General features: G+C 34.5%; 1 long non-coding RNA gene across 2 annotated transcripts; it reads right to left on the bottom strand.

The window, feature by feature from the left end:
- Positions 1–4056: 4056 nt before the first annotated feature.
- LOC140435516 (uncharacterized) lies at positions 4057–9461 on the bottom strand. 2 transcript variants are annotated; one of them, XR_011950169.1, is made up of 4 exons: positions 9329–9461; positions 9085–9202; positions 5995–6248; positions 4057–4819 (listed from the first exon to the last, which is right to left on the bottom strand). It is a non-coding gene; the product is annotated as an uncharacterized lncRNA (long non-coding RNA). The 2 variants fall into 2 exon arrangements; XR_011950168.1 differs by having other exon boundaries at positions 4057–6248.
- Between the last annotated feature and the right edge of the window lie 1786 nt (positions 9462–11247).

Here is an 11247-nt window from a genome sequence, read left to right as displayed (position 1 = left end):
TGCAGAAATAATTTTAAGCACAGTGCTTTAAAATTTCACTGATATATTTATTTATATCGGGTTTTTTCCGGTGAGTGGCCTATTAGAGATAAATTTTTATTTTCGGATAGTTAGGTAGCTATCAATAGAATGTAGTGGAATTTCTTAATACTAGTCAATGCATTGCATTTGCATTTAATACAACCGGACTTGGATCAGGCCAGTGATCAGTTTACAAATCTCTCAGGATCTATTTCCTTTGTATTATCGCATTTTTCTTATTTTCCCGAGTCTAAAATCCCTGGTTTTATCGCAGTGTTGAGTTTGTATTATCTACGAGGGCATTTATGCCAATTGGTGATCAGTTTACGTGTACCTATTATTTTAATAGAGAACAAAAAGTTGTTTTAGACGAAAGTAAGAATCAAAACATCGAAATATATAAACGTAATAATAAAAGGAAAAAAACTAAAATACAAGAGGCAAAAAAAATTAATTCGAAAAACAATATTTGGAAATTAAAACGTTACAGAAAAACATTATGCATTTAATATGTATAAAAAACAGCAGACATCAATATATTGAACAAACAAATAGTCAACACAATGCAACAGGCTCAAACTAAATATTGTCCGACAAGCAAAAAAGATGAAAAACTGAGTCAACCCACGAAAACCCTTGTAGAACTAAGGCGACAAATGAAAGGAGATAACACTACAAGCAAAGAAGAGATAAATCAAATAAATAAGACGATCACAAAGGCAATAAGAAAAGACATAAGAAACTACAATGTAGAAAAAACAAAACAGGCAATAGAGCAAAATAAGAACATGAAAGTTTTGAAGAGGAGCGTACAAAAGGGGAAAATAGAAATTAACAAACTGATAAACAGAACTGGAGAAGAAACAACGAACAGAGATATTAAGAATAGTCGAAGAGTTCTACACAGAGTTATATAGATCAAGAAAAAAAAGATAACAATACGGAACCTCCAATTACACTAAAAACTGGGGTATTAAACCAAGGATCAGATTTAATGCCCAATATAACAAAATCAGAAATCAAAGAAGCCCTGAAGAAAATGAAAAATAATCGAACCAAATTAGAGAGAGAACAAAGCAAATTTAGAGAATTACAGACCGATTAGCCTCCTCAGCCATATATATATATATATATATATATATATATATATATATATATATATATATATATATATATATATATATATATATATATATATATATATATATATATATATATATATATATATACGCGAATACTAGTTAAGAAAATGGAAAGAAAATTAGAGACTTATCAACCAAGGGAACAGGCAGGATTCCGAAAAAGTTACGGAACAAATGACTATCTACAAAGTATAAAAACCCTAATAGAGAAAGCAGTGGAATACAATAAACCTCTAGTTCTAATATTTATCGATTTTCACAAAGCCTTTGACACAGTTGAGCTAAGCAAAATATTACAGGCGCTTAAAGAATGCAGGCTAGATTATAGATATACTAAATTATTATACAAAATATACCTGCAGGCAACAACCACTGTCAGATTACATACTAACAGTAATCGAATAAAAATAGAACGGGGGGTTAGACAAGGAGACCTAATGTCACCTAAACTTTTTAATACGGTGCTAGAACATGCTTTTAGGAATTTGGATTGGATGACAAAGGGAATAAAAATAGATGGAGAATATCTAAACAACTTACGTTTCGCCGATGATATACTTATAATAGGCTGAAGATCTAGGTATGGCAAGAGAGATGGTACAGAAACTCGTTGTGGCTACAGAAAGTGTAGGTTTAAATATAAATATCTGGAAAACAAAAATCATGACCAATTTGGTACCCAACCAGAACATCAGTATTGGTGGGAAAGAAATAGAACTCGTAGATAGATATAAATACCTGGGACATGAAATTATGATTGGCAGGGATAACCAGACTCATGAACTGAAGAAAAGAATCGGCCTTGGGTGGGCAGCATTTGGAAAACTGAGAGAAACTTTTAAAAGTGAGCTGCCCACATGCCTAAAGAGAAAGGTATTTGATCAGTGCGTCCTCCCAGTCTTGACGTACGGAGCAGAAACACTTACCTTAACTCTGCGAGACAGAATAACGAACGAAGACATCAGGAGAAGAACCGGAGTGACTAACATCATCGAGAAGATAGCCAGACTAAAATGGAGATGGGCAGGACACATAGCCAGAATGATAGATGGGCGATGGACAAAGAGGTTATTGGAATGGAGGCCAAAGGAAGACAAGAGAAGCGTCGGTCGACCATCTACAAGATGGACTGACGATTTAAGAAGACTCAATAAAAACTGGATGAGAGCGGCGCAAGATAGACGGGGTTGGAAATATGAGGAAGAGGCCTATGTTCAGCAGTGGACTCTTGAGGCTGGATGATGTGTGCGTCACCCATATGTAGATATATAATTTGCTTTATTTAATAATACAAGGCAAAATAAACAGAAAACAGAGCCAGGTTAAAGAAGAACGTCATTGCCTAGAAACTTGAGAGAATAATTTAACAGATCCTCTAAATCCCTTTTTTGAGCCGCCGCCAACAAAATTAGTAAGGAAATTTAATTGCCATAATCGAGCAGGGCGTAGACAGAAGAAGACAAAAGTATTTATTATCTGAGTTTACGCCACGAGAGCCGTAAGATCTTCGTGTTGGAGACGCATTTCATGCGCGGATGTGGTCGCAAATTCTGTGAGGTAAACTGGTGAGTACTACTAAGTGGAAGCTAAGAACGGTGACAATATAAGTATCAAATGACACTCAGATTTTAGCATATTTAGGAAATATTATTTTGGAACAATTTTCTTGTGATATTCCTATACTATGTACTATAGCTATTGGAAATAAACTACAATTTTAATTGAAAATACGTTATATTCGTGTTGGTAACTCCTTTATATCCTACATAAATGAATGTGAGATAATAAGCTGTCTCTGTTTTTAATCAGACGTAATAAATTGCAATGTTTTTCTATATTAAGACTGCATTAAGTAACTTCAAACATTATCTAAAAAATCATTAGTGGTGAAATATATCCTACACAAATATTATAATTGCGAAATAAAATAGGGACATAAAAAAAATTGACCGTTAAAAAAATCCAGCTGTAAAGACGGGTTTTTATTTTACCAAGTCCAAAGGTTTGGACTGACTTTGTATCTAACTCATATAAACTTCAGAAGACGACTTTTCATGACAGATCAACCTTGGACAACAGGTATCACAGAGATTTTGTGGCGAATTTTCACAAAACTTCAGGAGAACGGCCAATCTTGGGCAACAGGTGCGTCGAAGACTATCGCCGTCATGATATTCGTATTCAGTGAGCCGAAAAACCGTATTCAGTAGTAATATTGAATTCAATTCCTTCAGCTATTTCCGATATAAAAATGAATAATTTTTCATCACTTCGAAGAATGCTTTTTTCTTGTTCAATAATGCAATTTTCATTTCCATATCATTTTTGTTTACAAAATTTCCTGACACTCATACAAATGGAATGGCAAAAGTTTCATTGAGATCCATCCTACTGCAAAAATTTGGTAGGTTTGGCTTTTTACTGCTTCATTTTCTCAATATGTTTTGCATTATCGTACTCTTTTCTTTATGTTTACAAATACAGTTGAGTCCATGGTTCCATATAAAAATCCATTTTACTTTAGAATTTTGGTGCAGAATTACAGCCACATTTGAAGTAGCTTAATAAATTCTTTTAATATCATTAGTTTGGATTAACAAATAAATAAACATGGGAATAAGCCACAATTAAAGGTTAAAATACGTTTATTGACGTTTCAATTTCCACTTCGGAAATCGTTCTCAAAATTTCTTTTGAGAACGATTTCCGAAGTGGAAATTGAAACGTCAATAAACGTATTTTAACCTTTAATTGTGGCTTATTCCCATTTAAATAGTAATTAATTTAAAATGCCACAAGAAAATAGCTTCAAAACAATAATAAATAAACAATTTATAAAAAATATAAATAAATATACAATATTATTTAGAGTGTATTTATGTCATAGGTAATACTAAAATTATAAAGAATAAAACACTATTAAGGTCAAATAATATTGTTGCAAGATTTTGAACGTATTTTTTTGGTTTCTCATATTTCATTTTCATCCCCCTTAGAATCTGAACTGTTATCTCCCATGCTACTTATTACAGGTTCGATATTAATGTTACACTTATTTTCTACTCTTATTTCTTCTCTATTTATCTCTTCCAATTTTCAAAATTCTGGTTTTAATTAATGTTTAACCATTTGCAAAAGGTTGTTTATTCATGATTTCACTATCGTAAGGCACGTTGTCGATGACAATCAAAATGGGTGTTCTAAATTAGGAAGCAATTGTGTACTTATCCATGTAGTAAATATTGTAATATTTATTTCACCGTGATAATTTGCAGTCATGGATTTGGAACAAGTAACAAACTGGCGTCTAAAATAAAACCTTTTGTTGAACCGGCATAAACCACAATAAACATTTTTCCATTATAACCACCTGGTTTACGTACAAGTCTGCTGTTGTTATCCTGCCACGACATCATTTTATTTCCCCAAGAAAAAATCCACGTTTCGTCCAATATTTCTGTTTTCCATGTATTTACCTAAGAAACACGCTCGTTGTGCTGCGATATGAGTTCTTTCAATTAAAGCTATTCGATGACCACCTTTTGTAAATTTTAAACCCAAATCTTTTAATAATCTACTCAAGGATGTTTTACTTGTAGAAACAAAAACTTTAGCCTGAAGCTCATTGTTCAACGCCTCACGGGTTAAATGTTTTACTAAAAAGTTATTTATTTTAATTGAAAAGGTGATTCATTTAGAGGTACTTATTGGTGGGAATTTGATTAGAGATCGTGCATGAATACTGTCAAATTTCGCTTTTGCTCAGTATTGTTTGACATTTCATGATGGAAAGACTTTTAGAAGATGGTCTAGAAATTATTAAGTTGTATTTTAAAAATGGGAGTTCTGTGAGGAATGTGTTTCGTGCGCTTAGAGCAATTTATGGTCCACATAATCGGCCTACCGAACGTACAATTCGCTTTACGATTAGTAAGTTACCCAGTTTTATTATTGGATAACACGCGACCAAATAGACCACATTCAGCGCGTACTGAAGAAAATTAACGTAACGGATAGTATACTCGAAAATAATGAAGAATCGATTCGTCCCCGTTCTTAACAGCTTGGTTTGTCATATGCAACAACTTGGTGTATTTTACGTAAGGATCTTGATTTAAAAGCATACAAAATTGAATTAGTGCAAGAGCTGAAGCCAACTGACCTTTCGAGTCGTCACCGTTTCAGTCGATGGGCTCTTGACAAGCTTTCAGAAGATCCACTGTTTTCGAGAAAAATTTTGTTTTCAAAGAGGTTCAAGAGTTGCCATAACACCCTTAAAAAACAACTTTGGTGTGGTTTATGGGCTGGTGGGATCGTTGGTCCGTCCATATTTCTTTAAAACAGAGGCCGGGCAGAATGTTACTATGAATGGAGACCGTTATCGTGCCATGATAACGGACTATTGAACGGACTAAAATTGAAGCTTGTGTTTTCGTCGAAATTTGGTTCCAACAAAATGGCGCCACTTGGCGACAATTATTTCAAGCTTTGAACTAGTGAATTGGCTGCCTAGACCCTGTGATATCTCACCTCTAGACTCTTTCTTTTGGGGCTACCTAAAGTCCAAAATCTACATAAATAAACCAGATACGATTGAGGCATTGGAGGCTAATATTACTCGAGTCATTGGTAAAATACCAATCGAAATGCTGAAACGAGTTATCGAGAATTAAAACTTCAGAATGAACCAATGTAATCGTAGTGATGGCCAATATTTAAAAGAAATTATCTTTAAGAATTAATTCTAAAGAATGGTTCTTTTGTATGATAATAAATATTTTCAAATAAAATTTATTTTTTTTTATTGTTTGTTTTTTGTAGAAAAATGTACCTCTAAATGAATCACCCTTTATTACTATAACATGTTAGGTCCTACTCGTAATTTAAACAGAAAGTTTCTTAACTTATTATTCTGGTACATATTATATTGTTTTGAATTGCCATTTTATTGTCCTCAGGTAAATCAGTAGTTTTCGTTTTTAACTGAGGTCTGCCTTCTCCCGGAGAAGATAAAACCGGATTTTTTTTTCTTTTTCGTATATTGTACACTGTTTTTCTCGCCAACTTAACTGCAGATGCTATCCTCTAAAACAAAGTTAAAATATTATCAATATTTTTAATTGAAGTTGAAAAAAAAAAGTTGTAGTGTAATAAAGTTGGCAAATAAATAATAATAATAATAATAATAATAATAATAATAATAATAATAAGTTAGTAACAACCGTAAATGCGACAATATACTTTTTGAGAATGCAGAGAAAGCTTTCTATAGAAAACTAAATTCCACCGTAGAAAATGTAAATAAATCCTACCCAAGCCAAGAAGAAATTCATGAGTTCTGGGGAAACCAACTTTCGACGCCAGCTACTCATAACAACAATGCTGGATGGATTGAACAAACGACGAACAACTGTCAACACTACAGTAATTTTCCTTATAAACCTTTCACCACTGAAGAAGTCTCGAACATTATCAAAGAGCTTCATAACTGGAAATCTCCTGGACCAGACGGAGTTCAAAACTTCTGGCTAAAGAAGTTTTGGAGTGTGCATGAGCTTTTAACAGCATTTATTAATAATATTATTTCTAATTCACAGGAAATACCATCATTTCTTACTCAGGGAACCACTTATCTAATACCGAAGGATCAAAGTAACACCCAAGATCCAGCAAAGTACCGCCCAATTACTTGTCTTCCAACTTTGTACAAATTGGTCACATCCTGTGTGGCCCGGCGTATCTACCAACATTGTGCTCTGAACAATATCATAGAACCTCAACAGAAAGGATGCGCTAAGGGCTCCATGGGCTGCAAAGAACAACTTATTATCGACTCAGTCATTTCTAACCAGGCATACACCAAAAAAAGAAACCTTTTTACTGCCTTCATTGACTACAAGAAGGCTTTTGATTCAGTGCCGCATGAATGGCTTATAGATATATTGAAAATATATAAAGTCGATGATAATCTCGTGACCTTTTTGAAGCATATAATGGCAGAGTGGAAGACTAAAATTCACCTTCAAATACCGGGTGAAATTAATATCGAAACTGAAGATATCCCCATTAACCGGGGGCTTTTCCAGGGGGGCTCGTTGAGTCCACTTTGGTTTTGCCTAGCAATGAACCCACTATCTCAGCTGCTGAACTCTACTGACTCAGGTTTTAGCATCAAAAATAACAACACTGTTGTAGCGAAGCTTAATCATCTGTTGTATATGGATGATTTAAAATTAATGGCTTCCACTCGAAACCACCTAGATGAGATGCTAAAAACTGTAGAAAATTTCTCAAATGATATCAGTATGAATTTTGGACTAGACAAGTGCCGTATACTAAATATAGTCAGAGGAAAGGTTCAGCCCAGAGGTTTCGATATGCAAGATGGCCAAAACATCGAGGCAATGGGTGAAAATGATATGTACAAATATCTCGGAGTAAAACAAGCGCGGAAAATTGACCATAAACAAATGAAAACTGAACTAACTTCGGAGTTCGTGCGAAGAGTAAGACAACTAAATCGGTCATATCTTAATAGTAAAAATTTGTTTAAGGCATTAAATACGTACGCCTGTTCCGCGCTGAGCTACTCATTTGGTATTATAAAGTGGTCAAAAACGGATATAGAGGGTCTTCAGCGGAAAGTAAGAACACTTCTCACAAAGGCGCAAAAACATCATCCACGCAGTGCAGTAGAGAGAACAACATTACCGCGGTATCAAGGGGGAAGAGGACTTATGGATATAGGTGAGCAATTGGATAAACAAATTGCTAATTTAAGAACTTATTTTCAGGTACAGGCTGAGACATCTACTTTACATCGAGCAATTTGCGCAGTAGATGATACGACGCCGCTTAAACTGAGGGAACAAGAAATGCGCATAAACCACCTGACTTAGCAAGACAAAATGCGCACCTGGATGAGTAAACCTCTGCATGGGCGACATCTTAATGAAATCAGCCAAGAATATGTCGACAATACAGCGTCGAACTATTGGTTGACATCAGGAAAGATGTTTCCCGAGACTGAGGGTTTCCTACTTGCCATTCAGGATCAGGTTATTCCAACTAAAAATTACCTGAAATATATTGTTAAAGATCCTCAAGTCCAAAATGACAAATGCCGATATGGATGCCAAGTCCAAGAAACCATCCAACATCTTACTGGTGGCTGCCAGGCATTTGTCGGTACCGATTATAAAGAACGTCATGACTCAGTAGGAAAGATTATCCACCAAGAACTAGCTGACAAACTGGGACTTCTCCACACCGACCATCTTCCTTATTATCAATACGTCCCTGATAGAATGCTTGAAAATGACAACTACAAGCTATACTGGGACCGCACTGTGCTTACAGACCAACCAGTGGCCCATAATAGACCCGATCTCATACTAGTTAATAAAATTACTAGGCAAACAACACTTATTGATGTGGCGATACCCAACACCAATAATTTACGTGTTAAATACAACGAAAAGATCGCCAAGTACAGAGATCTAGAAATACAAATCAGGAGACAATGGAGAATGGAAAGTACCCAGACGATACCTATTATTCTTTCTACCACTGGAGTCATCCCGAAGAGCCTCCTAGAAAACATAAAAAAGCTGGGTCTAAATGAACATCTATATAAGATTATGCAGAAAGCTGTGTTACTTTCGACGCCCAGATGCGTACGAAAATTTTTGGGAGATACACCGACATACCAAGTCACCTAGGACTCGATAACATGGAAAGAGTCCCACCAGAGCTCAATCCTTTTGATACCGTAGGTATCTGGGATGAGTGAATTTTCCCCTTAGAGGGAGTGTGAGCCGTATGGCTAAATCTGGAATAATAATAATAATATATATGCCTGTCATCGTTAAAGCTTTATAATAATGCAATAATCCACATTTGAAAATTGTACGTTTGGTACCTCTAGAACAGATGACAACGAATCCAACGGTCACTAATTCCTTTTTTCTAATTTAATACTTGATTTAATTTAAAACGGGTTCTTGTGCTTGTGATGTGAGAGTTTTTTCAGGCAGAATCTAAAAAAAATTAATAAAATATTTTCTTTTAGTCATTTCTTTCACTTTTGTAGAAACTTAAACAAAACTATTCCTTAATAAGCTTACCTTTGTATGTAAATTCATAGCCAAGTTAAATACACTTACCATAAAATTTCAAACTATAAAATTAGTTGTAGAAATAACTGTGTAATATAAAAAACTTCTAAACGCAAAAACAGAACAAAAAATTAGTAAAAAATCCAATAAACTGACAGCCAAAAGTAAACAAACTAGAAACGTCACAAATTGTACTTAAAATATGAAAACGTCCCCAAGCGTCATTTTTGTACCTATCTCTTTTCGATGTACTGAGTCTAGAGCGTCCATAAAAATAAATTGTCTCTTTACTTAATAGCAGTTAGTAGCTGGTCTGTCTTTAGTTTCTTAAGTGGAAGACAATAATGATGCTAGATACAAAGTATGTGTTTTATCTTGCCATATATTATTGATGCACGGGTAAAGATACATAAACTTTACTGTAACAGATAGAAAATTGAGGATCTGTATAGTTAATCGTTCCACCTTCTTGTCAGTATGTTTATTTCATGATATCGTTTTATTTATTTTATCTCTTGTTTGATATTTGTAAAATTAAAATTATAATTGTCTTCTTATTAATAAATTAACTGGTAAATCATACAAATTAACACATACTGAAATAACTTTTTTGATAAATACATACACATATTTTTTTAAACTGTTTTGCGGAACCCGTTTAGAAAACTGCAACACGAACCTTCAGGCTGTTTCTGCTTTAGCGTCACAATCGCCGGTTTTAATATTGTCGCTACAGTTAGAATTTTGACAACTTTGGCAAGTTAATCTGTTGAAATAAAATTTAATTCTCCTAAAGATGTCTCGCAGGACCTATAGCGCGTTTGTGGCAGATCCTTTAGCGAAAGATATCAAGAAGGATATCATAAGCATATATCATGAGAGGGGTGGAGGGTTGGTCTTTTGTATAAGGAAACTTTATACTTGATGTTTATCGTTAGAGATCTGTCTTGGAGTCCTTATGATGGACAGGATAATTATTGTTATCCTCAGTAAACACGAGTATCAGCGTTTGTGTATAAAGCTTAAGCTGCCGGGCTATATGGCTAATTAATATTTGGTTGAATTTCACGAAAGTCCCTGTATGCTGAGATGAAGAATTTCTCAGTAGCTCTACAACAAATTTGCTTTAGTTTATTTTCGTTAGTTTATACGTAATAAGTCATAACTACATATTTTTAGTACTTTTCTGTCATATTTTCTATAAGGACAATATATTTCAGGCTCAAGGAGTTTTACTCGTAAAATTTAACAATAACGCTTGGATAACCTATATATTATAATATACAATCTACACAGGTAAAAAGAAAGATGTATTTAGTCGTTCTGCTGAAAATAGCAGATATAGAAAAACTTTCTATATCGGTTTTTGGCCACTTAATATTGCCAAATGAGTAGCTAAGCTCGGAACAGGCTTACGTATAATCCCTTAAATAGATTTTTATCGAATTAGCTGTCTTACGCTTCGAACAAACTTAGAAGTTAGTTCGGATTTCATTTGTTTATGATCAATTTTCCGCCCTTGATTTACTCCGAGATATTTGTATAAATTATTTTCACCCAATGCCTAGATGTTTTGGTCATCTTGCATATCAAACCTTTGATCTAATTATATTTAGAGCACTTGTCTAGGCCAAAGTGGATATTAATATCACTTGAGAATGTTTTCACAGTTATTATCGTCTGGTCAGGTGATTTTGACTTTTTTTTTGTTTGATCACGGTGGTGGAAAGACTTTATGTCTGAATTGCAGAGCTGAAGGTTCCACATAACAGTGCCGGACTTAAGTCAAAAGGACTCGCTACCAGCTAAAACCACCACCGCCGTATTCTCCAGAGAACGCCAAATGGAACCACCTATGTGTGGATATAACATCTCTTTGGCGCATCCCAGACTTATTCGCTCACCTCTTTGCAGGAATTTCCTCGCTCTTTCAAACAATCTGTAAGGTATCAATAAGGTGTGCCCAG

This window comes from Diabrotica undecimpunctata, chromosome 3, assembly GCF_040954645.1.
Source record: "Diabrotica undecimpunctata isolate CICGRU chromosome 3, icDiaUnde3, whole genome shotgun sequence".
NCBI lineage: Eukaryota > Metazoa > Arthropoda > Insecta > Coleoptera > Chrysomelidae > Diabrotica > Diabrotica undecimpunctata.
Note: the sequence above shows the minus strand (reverse complement) of the source record. Positions and strands in the feature narration are given on the sequence as shown.